Source organism: Hippichthys cyanospilos, chromosome 11, assembly GCF_059441005.1.
Source record: "Hippichthys cyanospilos isolate Australia breed blue-spotted pipefish chromosome 11, RoL_Hcya_1.0, whole genome shotgun sequence".
Lineage (NCBI taxonomy): Eukaryota > Metazoa > Chordata > Actinopteri > Syngnathiformes > Syngnathidae > Hippichthys > Hippichthys cyanospilos.
Genome location: NC_142379.1, coordinates 14,178,511 through 14,198,779, shown reverse-complemented (window position 1 = coordinate 14,198,779; position 20,269 = coordinate 14,178,511). Strand labels below are relative to the sequence as shown.

The 20,269-nt window shown below is 36.7% G+C and overlaps 1 protein-coding gene across 3 annotated transcripts in view; it reads left to right on the top strand.

The window, feature by feature from the left end:
- The window catches only part of lsamp (limbic system associated membrane protein), a 368,199-nt gene that overhangs the window by 279,662 nt on the left and 68,268 nt on the right, over window positions 1-20,269 (top strand). The gene's annotated exons all lie outside the window — the stretch shown is intronic.

Below are 20,269 nucleotides of genomic sequence, written 5' to 3'. Positions count from 1 at the left end.
CGGTGTCTCACTTGTCTGTCATGTATCGCTGCAAATTGGATGGAAGTGCAAGTGAGCAGTGTAAGCTTTTGGATGTGTAACAGTTCCTACCGATGAGTTAACCACTCAGTGCCCCCCCCCCCCCCCCCCCCCTCTTTTCATCGTATTTGACAAGTGTTCAGTGAAGGTTTGAATCGAATGACTTGTCACTTCAGTTCGAGTTTTGTACAGGAGTTTATTTGTGTTTGAGGAGAATGATTTGTTTAGAGAAGCGGCGCGAGCTCGGAATTGTGCCGCTTCAGTTCAATGTAGTCCAGTCAGTGCCTCTTATCATCATAAGCAAAGTGCGGCAAAGTGAGATGTTCTTGTGATTGCCAAATTGTGACTGTTTTGGATGCACGGTTGACATTAAAACATGCAGCGTGTGCTAACCGGTACAAGAAAAAATCGAATTATTTTTATACGTCTAGAGTATTTTATTTTTAATTCAGTTTGTTAGTAACAGTGATTCTTCTTTTCCCCTTTAATATCCTTGCAGGCAGCAACGGCCTCTATCCTAATCACATACTAGACAAATCTGTTAACTCTGCTGGGCAGATGTCAGTGACCACGTGACGTAAGCCATGCGTTTGTGGCAGATTATGAATGATGATTTTTTTTTTTTCCTCTGGCACACTGAATTGACTGTTCGTCAATAGAGGACGCTAGTGTGCCTCCCTCTCACCCATGGCACAAAAATAAAATAATGAAAATGAAATTTAATTCAGATGCACCAGGATAAATAGTGTATGATGATTGATGAGTAAAATGTATTTGTTTTTTTTGTGGTGTCTCAAACGATGAGGTGCTTTTGATTTAGATGCACAGAATATCACCTACAGATATCGTAGATATAGTTTTGTCTTCATCTTCAATTCAAGGAAGTCAAACATCTTTCAAGACGAGAACATATGTTGGAATTATGGACTTAGAGGTTTTTCAAAAAAATGGTCATAAATCAGCTTGCAATGTAGTTAGTGTGAGATTTTTTTTTTCAATATTTCTTTTTCGTTAGGATCCTCTTTGCCTCAGGTGAGGTATAGCGAAGGGAGTTGATGTTGCTTCTATCTCTGTTTCCGTTGCCATTTGGAGTTTAAGGCAATTGGGTGATCTGAGGTGGACTCCACCTAAAAGCTTGCAGCGCCAGGTATTCCATTCGGTCTGCTATACAAATACTAAGCAGGACCAACCATGCTTAGCTTCTGTAACCGTGGCGTTCTCACGGCAATATTGCCATAAGCGCCCTTATCTTGAATTGATGTTCTGTTTTTCAGTTTACTTTTTTTTCCCCATGTAATGCAATGTCATGCAGTCACTCAACACTACCACAGCAGTAAACCAGTCGCCCGCAGTTGACGCACTGAGCACCCCTGCCCTGGAAGGTAGCATGCTTTCTAGCTCCAATGTTACATCTTCACCAACTGCATCGAAGGCTAAACTGGACAGGAACATTCGATTTTAAGTCAATATAGTTTGTGCAGCTGGGTGCGATTGCGTAGTGGGTGGTGAGGAGGATGCACGTTTAATTCTGCCTTCCCAGCGAATGAATAAAAGGCGAAGAAACTGCACATTTTGAATTGGGGTCAATGTAGTTCGCACAACATGGCATGGAGAAGTATTGGGCGACGCGAAGGATGCGTATGGAGCGAAGCGAGATGGAAAACATCACAAAATTCTGCTCATTTTGCCTGGTTGCAAAGTGTTAAAAAAACTTTTAAGTTTTCTAGCACTGTAACATTCAATGTCTCACTTGGTGCAGGAATGAACCATGGTGGCCGGTTTGCGGATACCCAGAGCTACCCAACACGGCCAGCTGAGCTTTCAATACAGAAACAGAGCCAACACAGGCATACCGTTTCACTTAATACAAAGCAGAGGTGAAACATTGGGACTGCTGTCATTTTTTTTTTCTGGAAACAGATTCACAACTGTAAAAGATAACAAACAGAATAAAAGCAAGGAAAAAATGATTCATTAGGTTGTCAGTGATTTGGGGATTTGTCAGTATAAGACCATTTAACATGCAGAAGGAACAGTAATGTATTAATCATCGATGTCAAACTAATCTTTACCCTCGTCATCAGGATTACAGTTGTTCTCTAAAGATTTTTTTTTTATATAATCATAAGACAGGATACATTACTCATCATATTATTCACAATAGCCTTTGCATTTGATTATTGCATTTTGGCAATGCCCGGTAATTGACCAATGAAGTGTATTCCACCTGTTGTCCAAAATGAGCTCATCCATGATCCTTAGGAGGAAAAATAGTATAGAAATTGGAGGGATTAATCATTTTAGTAAACGTACTATCACAAATTTAAGACCAAATAAAGCAAACTACTACTGGGTAATTTAAGCAAAATTTAAATTTGTAAAAGCATGCACATTATGGTGCATGTTATACACACACACACACATATATATATATATATATATATATATATATATATATATATATATATATATATATATATATATATATATATATATAATATATATATATATATATATATATATGCATATCAAAGTATGCATATTATGTTGCAGCAACCAAGTGGCGACTTATTTTTTCTTCACCAACCATGACATTATTTCAAGTGACCACTGTGCGTATATATTTACATGTATGAGATATAACAGGCAAAATGTATTTCAAATCTTATGTTTTTGTTTTTTTTTGTGATTTTAGATGGAGCAAGCAATTGTTACAAATCTTTGTCTTGCATGTAAATTCAGATGCTGCCTGTATACTGTAAAGTGACTGTTTCCACATTTTTTACATCTTAGTATATGCTGCGTAATTTTATTTATTTCATTTTTTGTTTCATTTTCCCTCAAATTCTATGTAAATGAACCTCAAATGTCAAGATTAAGGAATTCTTAACCTCTGAACTGGCTGTCAGTAGACTAATTGAGCAACGGCGAATGATTTTGCGGGGAGAATTCATACACAAGTGGAACTGATTAACATTTTCACACGCCATGTGCGTATGGACGGCCACAGTTTATGGGGATTATGTAACTCTTTGAATGAAGGATTGGTGTCTGAGTTAAAAGATTACTGAGAGTCTTCTATTTGTCTACAATCTGCTTTAACGTTTGAATCTTCTTATAGTGATAACTGACCCATGGTAGAAAGGGCACAAGCCTGAGTTTTTTCAATCTATCGTGGGACATGCATTTCTTCAGTTTCAAGACGTGGGTCACGAGAAACACTCGACTCTTCACAGCAATTTTATTGCGGCTTGACCTGTTGTTTTAAAGGTGAGGTGTGATGATAAGTGTACTTTTAAATTGCTTGTTTACAAATAGTCGTCTTTCTGGCCTATTTCGTACCTCCAAAGTGGGAAATGAATCAACTCACAAAATCTTTTCTTTGCTTTATGCGTTTTGAACGTTTCATGATTGTGACATAATTTGTGCCCAAGATGCATAATAAGACCCCCATACGACGTTTTTCTGTCCACAACTTGGGAGCTTGATTGACACAAAGATTCACCATTTCCTAGCAACAGCTGGACTCAAGCCACTGGACTCAAGCAGAGCTTCGGTGTAAGCACAGATTAGCATTTGCTAACAGTGTCACCAGCCTTAGCGCAAATTAGATGTTCAGAGAAGCTGTCGACATGGTCGACCATCAATTAAAACAAGCAACATAACTGAACTTGCGAACAGATATTAACGTAATGCTTTATCCTTATATTTGTTGACCAGAGAAATTGTTTTAATTTGTGGGGGAAGTATAACATAGGCTGTACATTTCAAAAGGATGGTGCCAGCAAGTGAAATAACAATATGATTGAAATATTGAAAAATATTGAAGCAACTACAGTTTTAACTGTCTGCTAAAGCAATGAATTCGACATTGGTTGGATTGTTTGTACTTCTGAAATATAACGTCTGCCTTGCGAAATTAGAGCATGCATCAGAACCATACTTGGACCACCGTTTTTTAAAATATATTTACAGTATTATGCTGATGTTTACGGATAAGAAATTGTAAATTTTAATATCTTGTCTTATTAGTTAATTTATTTAATAAAAAATAAATAAATCATATTGCACCTACAATTGGCTGGCAACCAGCTCAGGGTTTCCCCGACTACTGCCCAGTCAGCTGGGACACGCACCAGCAAGCCTGCGACCCTTGTGATGATAAGAAAATGAATGGATGGATGGATGGATTTTGTTATGAAATCTGTTTACATAATGTTTGAAAAACAGATGTCATAATTGTGCATAATAACTATTATAATTTTCAAAAAACTAACTAGCAAAATACTGCAGCTTTATTTTAGAGGTACTTTCCAGAGTGATGAAAGACACTTCACATACAGTAGGTAGTGAGACTGGTTGGGCCACATGTCGAACAGTAGATTCTGCTTACATTAGTGAAATTTCAGCAGAGCTTGAGACTCACTGAAACAGGAAAAGGTCCTGCGCGAAGGTCAAATTGTGAATAGTGAGTTTTTTGAGACGATATTTATTTCAAAGGGTGTACTGTTGCAGCTCATTTACAGTTTAAAAATACACACATTGAAAGTAGTACAAAAGAAAATAAAACTGAAATGTTATCAATTTAAGTAGATATAATGACTTGTTTTTGCTATCAGCGGACCGGACAATGTACTGGGTACTTAATTTTGTGGTCAGTTTGTGTTTAGTTTATCCATTTTAGTTCAGGGGTGTCCCGATCACATTTTCTTATTTTTTGCACATGTCTCTGTCACCTGGTTTTTCGGATCGACACTACTGAGTTCTGATACGACATGGACGAAAGAACAAAAAGAAGCGCATCCAAATTTAGTCTTTAGTCTTATTATTTGGACTTATTTTTTTCTTCTTTTTTTTTAAAACAAAAACATCCCCAACATAAGACCTTTTTTATACGGCTGCTAGACCAGTGAATTATTTCAAGTGATTTGTCTATTCATTTACTGTACTTATTACATTAGATGCATTAATGTGTTGTTTAAAACTCAGCTCTATCATGTCTGCCATGTGAAATGCTTAATTTGCTCACAAGTTGCTGTGGCTTTTCCATTGCTTTCCACGTTCAAATATCCAGATTACAGATAAAATAATTCTTGCATGACTACCTTCACTTTAGCTTTTCACGATAACCACCAGAAGGTTCCCCACTGACTATGTTTACTTTTGCTGTTTCTGGCAGTTGTGATGGAAAAAAAAAATCAGTTTCTGGATTTTCAGGCAGAAGTTAGCAGTCCCATGCTCGACCACTCAGATGTGTCGAAGATAACCATCTCTCTCTCTCTCTCTCTCTCTCTCTCTCTCTCTCTCTCTCTCCCCTTTCTTTTTTTTAACAGTAAACCATGATAAGAAATTTGAGGTAACAGCAAGGATCAAGAATAAATAAACTTCATTTTGAATGGAGTACAAGCCACTCAAACAAATGTGCAAACAAATGAATGGCTAGGGTGGTTCAATTTGGCATTAGAAGAACATGGAAGGGACACAGTGTTAGTACAATCAGCGCCATAATCCCTTCTCCTCTAGTCTAGGCCAATGCAGGATTTTCAAATAAATTTCATTTTTGCTTATCCCACAACCCGTGTGCTGAGTGGCTGCCAGTGGAGTCATTATCGTTCTTGTCCTAATTTTGTTTTGGGACAGAGACGTAGCAAAGGAAGAGTGCTCAGGATTAGTTTTTGTCTGAATAATTTGCCAACCGTGCAAAGTTTAATGAAATCTTTTCATGTAGCTTTGTGTTTTCACTTCCAAATACCGTACTTGATTTTTTTTCTCAGCTGACAGAAGTATGCTTTCTACAGACCAAAGAACTCTCCTTCCAGGTCTACAGCCCACCACGGTACAATAGGCTCTTCAAAAGATCCGGTGCTTGTACTATATTTTGGCATGAATGTTCACTATCAAGGAAATGCACACAATCTGCCTTAACATATTTTTTTCTTACAAATACCACTGTAAAGCGGCCTAGATCAGATGTTTTCGCACACATGAATATTGAAACATCAGTCTTACCTAAAAGCAAATCCACTCCATTTCCCTCTTTTGTTGTGCAAGCAAGAAAGACGCTTAGTGCAGACAGAGTATTTCAACTGTTCAGCAATTCCTCAGAGTGCGGGCCAGCAGACAGTGGCAATGAAGTGGAAGAGCTCAGTGTGCGCAAAAACATCCAGCATAATGATATTAAAGGGTTGGGTAATACACATAAATGTAACGTCATAAATTGGATGTACTGTACGATAATTGCCTAAAAACACTGTCCTGGTACTTAAATTAAAAACTCTAATCTAATTACTATATTACAAAGGACTGTGACTGGGCCAATTAGATTTGCTGAGGTTGGGATTTTTGGGTCGATTTGGCACAAGGTTTAGGGTTGATAGGGTTGATGCACTGATTTGTCCAACCAGTGCTGCTGATTTGTTTTTTGTTCTTCAAATAAATACATTTTTTTTTTATGTGTGTTTGCTGGTGGCATTCAATGACGAATATTGAAGGTCGGGATGTCTGATGCCGAGCATTAGAGACTGAGATCATCTTGGCATCTTACATAAGCCTTGTTTTTGTGAATACACATCACTTTTGTCTCCTTCCTAATTTCTGGAAAAAAAACAAAAAACAAAACATATATTGGTCAGCAGTGCTGTAAGTGTGTCAGTGGCATGGAGGACTTCTTTCAGTGCTTTGACTACTCATCCCAACCCCCCAAAAAAGATGTTTGGTTTTTTTTTTGATGCAATTTAATTATGCCATAATTGTAGTACACACCACAACTCTCCACATTACTTTATGACTTTCTTTTTTAAGAGAAATAAGACCTAATCATTGACTTATGTAGGCATAAAGCCCTTTCTAAAAAATACTCCCTCAACCAGGTAAATCAATTTTATCATTTGTGATAATTAGTGATATATACCATCACTTTGTATGTTTTGTGTCCAAAATTAGAGCAAATTTTTATTCATTACATTGTCAGATTTAATTACAGCATTTTACTTCACTTTCAACCTTGTTGTAAAAAAATAAACAATCATCGAGCACACTTTATGTCATGACATCCAACGAATTTAGACCTCTCAAACCAACGCTGTTAAAACACAGTTTAGTCACAGTTGTTGCTGAGTGTCCTCCAGGCCGTAACCAAAACATCATCACATAAATTCAGCTGGCAGCAAACACGCTGGAAGTCACTTATTTCAGCCGGGTTTGTCAATAGAGCAGCCGATATGTGCGAGTGGGTCAAAAGACCTGGGGAAATAGACAATAGTAATACTTTTTTTTTCATTTAAAAAGCAAACAAGTTTTTTTTTGTTTTTTTTTTGTCATTTTACTTCTTGTCATTAGGGCAACAGCGCACTGGCAAGTGTTTTTTTTTTGGCTTCTGCCGCCATTAGAGTTGAGGTGTCTTGAGGTTGCCATTCATTCTAAAAGTGCTGATATTAAGTCAATATGGAGGAACATTTTATAGGACCCATGTTAGTGCTGTTGTTGGACAATATTGGGTTTATTTAATTTACTTGCTCTATACCCATGTAGATTTTTTATGTTCAAATACTACAGTGATGACCGGGATACGAGATGCTCAGGTTCATTAAGGAACCTGAGAACTACTATAGAGGCCTCTGAACTTGGAAGTCCCATAACGCTCACTTGACAATGTGGAAGTCTTTGCATCATTTGCAACTGCCACTTTCACTGCACAGTTCTGACCTCAACCCAAATGGGATGCTGTGGCGTGACCTCAATAGCGTGACTATCGGGCAAATTTGATCTAGGTTAACAGTAAATGCTTAATTAAAGTTATTGCTGCCAAATTAGGCTTTCTTTGTTATTAGAGTCAAGTTATGTTCACAGCTTTAATCATAGAAGATCTCAAAGGCCTTTGCAGGCCCACTATTCACAATGATCAGTGACATCCTCGGTCAAAATCCAAAGGTTCACATACTTTTCCCGCCGACTGTGGATAATTACATGTTGTTTTCATTGAATACTGTATATGAAAACATGTTATTGTTTTATGGTAAAAGTTAGGAAAATGAAGTTCATTGTTGTGACAATGATCAAAATTAGATTGGCAGTAGAATCATTTGATGTCTCCCAGTCAACCAACATGCAAGTCAATGAGAATAAAATGGAGACTAGATCCCTGCTTGTTTCCAGAACAAACACAATTCATTGCTCCATCTTACATAAAAAGGTTCTTATGCAAGTGTCTCTTGCATCATGGTTTTTTTTTTTTTGACTCTTAAAAATAACCCAATAAGAGAGCACACGCATACAGAATATTTCTCTCATTTATTGTGGTTACACAGATGATAGGTTCCAGCCAAACCTATTTATGATCTTTTTACTGTGATTTCAGTGCATGCCTTACAGGCTGAGCTTACTGCCAGATGTACGGGCCGGGATGTAGTTTCACAAAGATTAGATTAAGCTTGTGGGACACACAGCATTTTACATCATGTGCTTTATTTTGTGCCTTAAAAAGCTTTGTTAGTCAGAATATGATACTTCAAATTGGGATTGACCATTATTTGACTGGTAAGATTTGAGTTTTCCCTTCACAACAAGCATTTGAGTGCATAAATTTGGTCCTTTAATGCAAAATTATTAATTTCAATGAATACACCCCCAATACACATCTGGTCTTTTATACTTTATAAATGTTTGTGCCACAAATCATGCTAAGATAATCAAGTTAAAGCATATGAAAAACTTATAGTGACAAAAGCTATTTTAATAAAATCTCAATTTTCTATTTCAATTGTTGTGTTATACACCTTAAACATACTATATTACAAGAGTTCGCTATATTAGACAGCCAAACATTTGAATAAGATTTGAAATGCCCCTTATGAGCTTCATGACTGTCTTATTACCTTTGATTGACTGCGACATACAGTACATATGTCCATTCATTCCATCTCATGGAAATGTCGCCCCTTCCAACATGACCATTTTGCACATCACACCAAAACTAGTCAGGAAAAATGTTATGTCACGAACATAAGTTAAGCCACAGTTGCATATGCATTTGCCCTTTTAGATAACCAGTTTCTTTTTGAGAAAATTTCTTTATACTTTAATTTAACACATTCACTTTTAAGCATGGTTTGTTTTGCTGGCAAAATTACACGGTGTGTACTCCTCTACTTTCTACCAGTTGTTGTTTTTAAATTAAGTCCACATGTCCTAATTGACACTGTGTTGTGCTCAAGTCAGAATACAGATGGAAGAGGAACCATGTGGCCTCCAATCAGATTAAAATGAGTTGAACTTTGTCAAATGCTGTGAAACTGAGCTACATTCCTGTAATGAACTACAAGGCCATGGACTATTCAATAATAATCAGTATTACGTTTTCCCTCTTTTTAATATTAAAGTGGTGTCACTCACAGATTGAACAAAATGAATTGTGTCTGTGAAATGGCACAAAGTAATTGAGTGTGAATAATGAATTTATACCAAGATATGCTCTCATGTCTTTTAGCTGGACATGACTCATAATTATTGGAGTGTTACATCTGCTTTGCTTTCTCACAACAAATGAAGTTACAAAACAAAAAAATTGATCAACAACATATTTACCATATTAACATTAAATTAGGTATAAGATATGTGTTAATTCATCCTAATGGTCTTTTACTTAGCATGGCTGACATGATAGAGGGTGCTGCTGCAAATGATTTATTAGCGGGATACATATGAGTTAATACAATTATTTCTTAATCACTACAAGCCAAATGTCTGGCAGCCTTGCAGCTGTTTGCAATGCAGCAGGTTGACTGCTACCACTAATGTGATCACACATTATCAGCCAGGTCCTACATTATTGTGACCTACATGGAGTGGATATTATTGAACTAGGTTATTGCTAATCAACTGCAAGCCCCAAGCATTGTCAGGGAGTGTGTACTAGTCTCTGTTGGCGTGTGCATGTGTGTGCATGTGTATGTTTTCCGTCTTATAACTCAAATATTGCTTCCTCTACCCAGTTATCATCTGTCACAGTACAACACTTTTGCATGCTTTTTTTCTTGTTGCTCTTGTGCGCTAATTCAATATAGACCTACTGAGTTTGAGTGGCCAGCAAATGTTTGCAACCTCTACCTTGCTGTCGATGAACTGTAATCATTCTGGGAATGTTTACGTGTAAATGTCGTCAAAAATATTTTGCTCAACTTAAGATGTGTATCCGTTTAATTTATTTTTCAAGGGCTGCCGAGTCATTTATTTTTCAGGTTTTTGATCATATGAAACCTTTTATATTTTTCTGTAGTTGTTTGCACATCCTTTCCTCCCTCGCACACCCTTTGTTGCATACTGTTTTGATTGTCTTTTTTTTTTTGTTTCAGACAGAATTTTTAGAGCTCAGAATTGAGTAAAGATAGTTTAAAGTTCATACCATCTGTGTGTTGTGTGGGTGGTTGAATGAGGTCGGTGTTTCTTGCATGTTGTATTTTTCTCTTAAAACTATCATTGTCCAAATTCTGTTGAAGCAGCATGAGTCTGAAAGCTTCATTTAGTGATGGGTAAACTGGTTCATGATGGTTTTGCGCGCTGGCTATCCGTATGTGTTGGTGCTACTGCCACTTTAATAGCATGAAGGCAAATTCTTTATTTGATGTCACAGTTTAAATTATGCATGTTTTCAGATGAGTGCTTTTCACTTTGTACAACATAATAGCAACAATATTACACAAAAGCATGTTGTCCCTCCGTGTTGTTTTGCGTTTTCTTTGGTCCGTAATGCAACATGGGACTTTTCTAATGACCATTGATGGGTAGTTCACTATTTTTACAGAATAATTTTCAGATACACTGAGGTACTCCATAGGAGGTAATCACTACACATTCAAACAATGCTTCAAAATGCAGTAGTATTTTAATATAGCAATCACTGAATGCTAGTTGTGTTACTCTGTAACAGAGAATATTCCTTTTGTTTGAAAAAAAAAAAAAAAAAAACTAAATCCTGGGTCTTGTTGCTCAAACGTGTTCAAAATTAGTCAAACTACTTTGTAGAGATAAGTGATCATTTGAAAACATGACGCATGTTTTTATCTGCAGATACTGGCTGGTACATAGTTGTACGTCATCCTATAACTGATGTTTGAAGACTGAGGCCATAGGTGCTGCAGTCAAATGGACGTAGGATTCCAAAAATTCCATGTCTCTTACATTCTCTCCATGTATGCCTCAGCACCACATGGAAACCTCTGCGTGGCATCATAGCAGCTAAAATGAGTTGGCCTATGGATCAATACATGAGGAGAAAACAGAGCCCCCCCCCCCCCCCCCCCCCTTCCAAAATATGCTTGACATGGCACACATCCAATGACTAGAAAACCAACTCATGCACTCTCTATATTGACTAACTACAGGAGTACCTAGAACTGTGTCGCAACAACAGGATCTTAAGAACCTTCATCAAGACCTCCTTTAACTCAAAGCCTACTCAAAGCCAATTGGAAAGGTAAAAATCAAGTGTAGCATATTCCTACTGTCGGCCTGACTCGGTCAGATCACAAACAAGAACTGTCAAAAACAATGAGCCGCAACCTTTGCATGGATGACACTGTCCAGGACAAAACAACAGACCTCCAAGAATACATCAAGATGATGGCCCTCTGGGTGGAATTGTTAAGTGAAAGGCTCAGGTGACAGAAGCCCAGTAAGAAGAAGGAGCCAGATGGACTGTCATCAAAAGACAAGACTCTGCATGGCTTGTATAATTGACAAATTGAAGTGAATGACATCAACAAAACACACCAGTGTCTTGAAACGGCAGAAAAGAAAGACAGCACGGAGTCACACTAAATGTGCACTCAGCTGCCATCTTGGTCCTCCAAAAGCCAGTAGCAGTCAGCCTCTAAGACAAAAGACCGGTTGCCCTCATTCCTGTGATCATAAAAGTGTTTTGAGCAAAAAGTCTCACAGCACATTCATTAGGTATTCTCTGCCCCCATTTCTCCAGTTTGTCTACCGGGTAAAGCACTCCACGAAGGACACTCTGTCTGAATGTGAAGCTGCTATTTACCTTCTACCGAGCAGCAGTTGAGAGCATCCTAATATTACTGTGGTGGATGTAAGTGTGCGTTGCTCGGTAGGAGGCAGGTAACAGCTGAGCGCTGCAGAGAGTAATAAACGCAGGTCAAAAAAAAATCACAGGCTGGTCTCTGTCCAGTTAAGAGGTCATTGCCAGCTCTCGCTACCTCAGCAAAGCTAAAAACATCATCAAAGACAATTCACACCCTGGTAACCACTTGTTTGAACTGCTGCCCTCAGGCAGGTACTACAGAGCACACACACGCTCCATCAAAAGATTCAGTGACATGATTTATCCCTAAGGCATAAACGCACACAACATCTAGAACCCCAACATAATTCACGCACACTTTATTTGGCAAGTCTTACATTATTCAAGTGCAATACTACTCAAGCTCATTACTCATATTTAGATGTTATCCATATCCCTGTAACCATATTTCAAGTGTGATGCCTCAAGAGCAATTTTTGCAGTATTTGCATATTTACAAAATGCAATATTACCACCATGTATATTAGTGTAATATATCTCAGCATTATTTTAATTTTTACACTGTCCTTGTTTGTGTCGAAGGGATTTATGTAATTTTATATATGATAATGAAGCTTTTGTTAATTTTCTCTGGAGATATATAATGTAATATATATTGGTAGCTTCTCCTATTCAGTGTTTACCTCTTTTTTTTTTTTTGCATCATATTAAAGAGTATCATTCTAATTTTGCAGTACAGTCCAATAACAATATAACTCTATATAACATTCTATTGCAGAATGTTTGGAAATATAGTATCTGTGGTAAAGATACGCGGTAATCAAGACTACACAGTGTTATACATTTGTCATTTTATTTCTCTGAACTACAATAACTTGAGAATGTACTGTAGTTGACTCTTACCGCTTTTTTAAATGTCCTTGCTTTCTCAATGGACACCATGCTTTGGGTTTGCAAAGGGTAAGCTAACATACAAGAGAAATCTTGCACAGAGGACAGCTTGGTCTCTGGTTGCTTGATTAGAGTCTAATACATTTTACAGTATTTACTCCTTTATTGAAATGAGACCAAATTGATTAAACTTTCACTGGGGATTTCTTGGTGCGAAAATCTTTAAATATCCTCACAATGTACTCAATTATTACCTAATGCTTTGACCAGGCTGAAAACAGGCCTACATATACCAATGTTCACTTCTCTGTATGCTGCCCTCTTTTCCACATGGGTGACTAAACCAAACTTGCTAATGTAGCAAAACAGTTCACATTGTGTTTAATCATCCTTACTCATACATTAGTTTGCTTATTCACCAATCCATGCCAAAATAAGAAAATGATGTATATATCAATAACAACCTTTAAACTACAGTTCTTCACATTGACTGCTTCTCCCTTTTTTGCTTGGCTATGCCCTTCAATTGAGATTATGACTAAATCCACAACAAGAGTGTTGTTGCTTTCTGCCTGCACAATTTTCATAATTGCTTCTGTATCAGACCCTTGTAAAAAATGCAGTGAATATGTAAATATACCCTTGTTTATCTTTCTCCCATTTCAATTCATTTCAATGACCTCAGTGATTTAAAACGTACACCTGATTTATGTTTAAGATTAAATGGTCATTTAAATGGGCAAGTCAAATAAGAGGATACTGAAATACAAAAGTATTTGTCCTTCAGTACTGACCTTAATTAATCAAATGTATAAAATCTGGCACAGAATTCCTATTTTTGTTTTACAGAAAAAAAAAGCCATGAATAAATATGACCAATTGAAAAGGAGACAGATTGCTGAGCTGCAGGCATAGTGGACCACAAAATTAGGACAGACAAGCGAAAACACAAGCAAAAGGTGAGAGAGATAGGGGAATGGTAATGTTAGGTTTATGTGTGTGCGTGGGTGTGTGTGTGTGTGTGTGTGTGTGTGTGTGTGTGTGTGTGTGTGTGTGTGTGTGTATCTGTGTGACAGTGAGCTAATATTGATTAGATGATTCATTAGCTGAAATAGATCAAGGGTTGACTTATTGGGGCATATGGTTGGCTTGGCCCTGGTTCGCTTCATAGATTGCCCTCATTAACAAATGAGACCTGCAAAGACTATACTAAACATGTTTGCAGCATTATTTAAAAAAAAGTCCCTTTTTTGAATAATCTGCCTTTTCTATTTTTTTTAATACTGCCCTCCGGTAAAGTACACTGTTAAATGTAGATTGTGTTTTTTTAATTCTATTTTATTTGTGTTATAGAAGTAATTGTTACTACCATATTAAACATCTCTGAGAGTTATAGTAGGATCAAGATCACTTTGAACTCATTTTGGTTCCATTATCACAATCACTCAGTCAGAGGGGTTTAATAGTTTTTCTTTGTTGATCATTTTAATCACTTGTTTTTATTTTGATCCTTGAAAATGTTTTTGGTATGATCACTGAAATGTTTGGGGTCGCTTGTTCGGGGTCCTGGCCTCTATCTAAAACTATGTGCGACCACAGGTTTTTGTGGACAGTATGCATTATTGAAAGGTCAGTGGATTACAACTCCTGGGCAGGAATGGATTCCTGCCTTCATTAGTGGATGTCGCACCAATCACTTTTTTTGTAGGAGTGCCTGTCAGCTGATTAACTGACTGTCTGAGCAGTCTTGTCCAAGCTGTTGTTGTACCTCAAGCAGCAATCTGAGCAAAGTTTGCCACAATCCCCAAAACACCTACGTACATGTGCTTACTACTTAAAATATCTTTGATGACTACAATATTAAATGTCCCATCAAGTAAACAGTTAAAGTATGACATGACTTGTCGTCCCATAACTAATCTCAGTGTTTATTTTATGAGTAAAATATTAATGTTTTGTAATCTAGAAATCTTAAGAGTCTTTTGAATGGCTCTTTTAAATGAACAGTAAGTGAATGAATGGTTTCCTTTAAAGAGCCCAACGACCCGTCACTGCTGTAATCATGTGATAACTTTCAAAAATAATGATGTTTTTAGTAATGTTCCAAGCAACAATAGAGCAAATAACAAAAGTTCAGTACATCTTTTAAAAGACAGAAAATAATCTAAAAATATCTCACGTTATTTTACGCGTATACTCAGAACACACATGCTTCAAAAGTAAAGTTGAAAGTTGTTCATTTGTTTTTGAAAGCAGACACTGTGTTTGCCCGTTTGACTGTCTGAGACATGTTGTTTCAACTACATGGGCCATAGTTGCAAAAGCTGTCCCCCCTTGCCTAAAGTTATCTGTGAATAATAATTAGACTGCAATAGCTACTTGATCTGAGTGTTCCTGATGGAGTGCACTTGATGAGCATGTTGACGCTGTACTGAAGAGCTTGGTCATGTGAAGCTATATTAATCAAGAGGAGAAATTTGAAATCAAATCACTTTTTGACAAATAGCCAGTGCAGTGATTTTAGAGCAGGTGTGATATGTTCTCTGTGCCTATGTGACTGTGCATCCGCAAATCACACAAGGTAGGAAATAAAACTGTTATAGCTCAGCAGGCAACATACACAGCAGGCAAGTTGTTACACAACAGTACATGTGCAAAAATCTGGTTTGCAGGACAATTTGCACATGACTGTGCTGTGCATTGGCCATGTACACAAGTGCACTGGTTGGACAAGGTTGTGTTGTGAGGTAGTAGTTTGGCGGTTATTTTGTGCTTTCTCACAAATTGGGGGTCAGTATGGATCAATTGCGGGTTTTATGGTTAAAATGGGTCATCAAAATGATGGTGATAAGTAGAGCAAGTTTGCTCTACAACTAAAACATGAAACAACATCATAAACGGTTACTTTTAGTTTCCAGTTGTTTGAAACCCATACAAAGCCATAATATGTATTGTTTTTGTTATCTTTTGTCTTTGTGGGTAAATGGCCTTAGCCCGGAGCCTTTTTCTCGTCTCTCTGTTGAGCCTCAACCACAATCCTCCCTCTCCATTAAATGTGCCTCTACATTCTTGGCCGTGTAGCCTTTCACCCCATTCTTTACGTCCTCCAATTGGCACCCCTCCTTTCAATGGACTCTCTCGCACTATAGAAGTATTTGTGTGGGAAATAGACATATTCTGGAAAAGGAGGCATGACAGAGCCTGACCCTTGTGACAGAGAAGGATGGCCATGTCCGAGCCATTTGTGGCAAGGACTAAGTGGTGCCATGCTGTCCCACTGTCTGACCATCTTAGTGTTTGGCTCATCTCCCCCCAAGTCATTAAAGTCCCCGTCTTCGCTGTGAAATAAAGGCTTTATCATCAATGGACAATCGGGTCCATGTTCCATCACATGTATTGAAGATTTATCGCTGGTTCTGTGTCCTTGTCCCTACTCACAATTGAGACCATTATAGCCACGACAGACAAGTAAAATGACAACGTTCTCTCTTGAAGGAATATGGTGACTTTTCCTGTCTGGATCTTAATCCTGACTAACGTTAGTTCTGGAGTGAAATATTTGGAAGATACTCTACAAACACCATACTACACACATAGAACTATTTATATCAGTTAAGTTCATTCTGAATTGTAATTTTCCCAGTTTACCATTCTATACAAACAGCACTTAACATAAAATGAGGATACTGTAGCAAAACCAGAATTATGCTTGTGTAAGTGGCAAATGATGAATCTGACACTCAAAAAGAAAAATAACGTCTAGCCACATTTGATGTTATAAAATGGTATATGTTAGTGTCCCAATTTTATTTTCCTGAATGAGCTTTAAATAATTTTCTTTTTACATACTGTATAAAGATTTGATGTATGCCCTATCCCTTGCTCATTGCAATGGTTTTAGAGTTCAGCCTTGTCTTGAAAGTACTGAGCTTCACTATTACTGAACATCTGATTATATGCTGCTCGACCCAAGCTTGTGTTTTTCTTTGGGAATGGGAGAAAGAGTAGCAGTAGAGGAAGGAAGAGACTAATTGTTGGCTGGAGAGCAAAACCCTGCTCACCTCATGAATGAGGTGATTAATATGCAAGGAATGGAATGTCCTCTCAAAGCCAAGCTTAGAAGGAAAAGCAGTCGTTCATAGTGTGTGCGTGTGTGTGTGCATGTGCTCAGAGATTCACAAAGAACGTCTCTCTTGTAGCAAAGAAGCAGTATGCTATAGAGTGATTCAAAACAACAGCAGGGAACCGAATGTTTTTCTTTGCTTCAAACTACATGTTAGAGATGTGTGGATGGATACAGAAGCGGTGCAATCACTAATACCAGATGTTTTTGTTCATAAGACGGTCCTCAAATCAAAATGTCATACTTTTGGTAGTATAGTCATTCAAGCGATTATGTATACATTAAAAAGAAGTTACATAAGAGCACTCAACTCAACATAATTATTTCTGGCACTTACTTAAATGAAATGTACATTTGAAAAATATAAAAGAGGAAAAAAGTACACTGGTTATGATCACTCATGCAATAATAAACAGTGACAACAATAATTTGATAACACATATCCAGTAAACATAATCAAAACAATAATGTTCGAGTAAGTATATGTCAAGTTAAAATAAAACCAAAAAAAACCCACAATACTTACATCTTATTAATATGAATGCTTTTGAATGTGTGAAGAACGTAAGCGTAGCCCTATGCATAAAGACTCCAGAATTACTTTTACGAGAGAAAGTGTATTATAATGTATTGCACTGTGCAACACTTGCTTTTAATTAATTCTTTTAGTCCCAACCGTTACCGGAAAAGCAAAGAAGGTCAGTATATTTAGCATTCTCACTCATCTTTCAAGGCCAACAGAATATTGTATGCTATGTCTTTGTAAATATGGGTGGTATCATGAAAGATTAATTTCCATTCCTTATTTTGAATTGCATGTAGGTTATAGCTATGTAATATGTGTGGAAACACTGCCATCCAATGGTCACAGTTATCAGTACAGTGCTCAATTAGCTTATATTAGTTAAGTATTAGTCAAGAGTTTCAGCTACCCTCCATTAAAAAAAAAAAAAAAAATGTTGAAAATTTTATTATTCAATATTGTTATTACTATTTTAAAAGATGAGAATCCTCGTTCATGACACTGAAAGCATTCAGAAGTCAATATTTGTGCTGTTTCAGAGTCATGGTTTCATGAACTCAAATGCATACTATACATAATCCTGCTCAACACATTCATTGTACAGGCCTAAATTAAAAAGTAATATTCATAATAAAGTGTTGAGAGATTTTTCTGTTATTTTGCTTTTTAAATATGATTTGAACAAATCAATTACTTGCATGGAGTTGCAGTTGCTTGCAAAGCATTCCAGCATGCCTTTCTGCAGATGTCATTCAAGGGACAATCATACCAAGATTGGCTTCTAGCCAGGAACTGAAAATTAAAAGCTTAAACACATTCCCCTTTAAAGTCATTATCTAGTAAATCAAGCTCAACTTATAGCTTATACTTAACTTATACTTGTGGGATATTTGACAAATGATTATATGTTCTCATCTAAATTTTGATGTATATAACCGTTTCTTTAAATGGCTTTGAAAAAAATCACTTCAGAGGTTGTAAGGTGCCTAAATTACAACTTTGTGTGTTCTCCTCAGTGGATGTGATTGTTTATTGCAGTCTGGTGCTGAGGGAACACAATGTTAACATTTTTTTGGGGTCATTTGATGTCTACCTTATATGAATGATTGTGATTGTACGGCTTCGATTTGGCTTTTGTTTGCAGCTTGCAGAGATTTTTGGAGTGAGGTTTTCTATTGAGGGTGGCCACGGACTGGCAATTAGTTTGGGTTAACGACCAAAAAAGATAGGCGCACGGCGATGGAAGGGGTCCACGAACTGATGGGACTATTAACGAGGGATCAAGGGAAAAAAAAAAAAGGAAAATGACGACATCTGCAAAAAAATTCAATATACTTAAGTTTAAAATAATGAAATAGATACATACTTGTACAGCATCTACTTGTTTAGTGTTTTTTTTATTTTTATAAAGTTATGTTTTGAAAGGCAGTATTTTATTTTAGCTTTACCAGACATAATAGACGTACTTGTACCGAGTATCAGTATATTATATGGATATGGCCCATACTAGCTAGAATTTTATGAATCAAATTGGTGATATGAACCTTACCATATGAACACTTTAGCAATGGAATCAACATTTAAGATACTGAAGGGTACAGTACTTGTATTCCAAATTTGGATTTTGTGTGATATTGATGTTGCACCTCATTTCAGGGACCAATTACTAAGGTTTGTTAACCGCGACATGATTCACCTTTCATTCAAAATATTTAGAGTAATTTTTACAACCTGTAACTCAATCACCTCTCATCGTAATTCATCAAATATTCGCTTGAACCATATCTGAGTTTACGTCTCTTTTGTTCACAAGAATGGATTTGGGACTGTCAGTCTCTTTTGCTACAGAACCGCATCAGATCAGTTGTCCTTATGAACAATATATGCAGTTACGCAGCTCTGAAATAAATATTACTTCCTGGAGTCTTTGATTTTCAATTTCACTACTAACTACTAACCATAAAAAACAATAACATTTTTTAAGTGTATATTTGCATACTGACAGAGCAGGATGGATATACCAAAGCTGTCAACATTTACATTTCTGTGTGTCAGTATGCATCATGATAAAAATAAAACTCTTTTATGAATCCAGATTTTTTTTGTGTTTAAACATGCACCAAATAACAGATAATCAAAAGGTATTGTAATTATGGAAACCTGGCCAGTACTATGGTGATCATAAAATGTGGAATCCAGGTGCCTTCGTCGTTTTCAATTTGTTTTTAATAAGTATTTAATAAGTATTTAATACGGATTGTGTAATTTGTAGAACTAGTCAAAAAAATATGTTTTCCAAGGTCTGTGAATTGATTCATTGTACAAAAATACATACTGTATGATTATGTCATCTTGTTTTTTTCATAAGTTTTCTTTGATATAAGGAGTGTCAGTCTTAGCCTCCAAAATACTTGGTCTTGTCTCTGGATATACTCTTGATATTCTCTTGTCTTGGTAATGTCTTCATCTTGGTTATTGCGATCGTGACTACAACACCATTCAACACTGAAACAAGAAAAAAAGTTGGATTACATATGTTCATCTTTGTATGATATTATTGAAATGATCTATTGTGAAAATGAAAATAACTTTTGGTGTTTTCATATAATAGGTTCTAGGAGATAATTTCTTTCAATTTAATGTTTTTTTTTGGATAATATATTAAGTGTGGTGGTTTCAC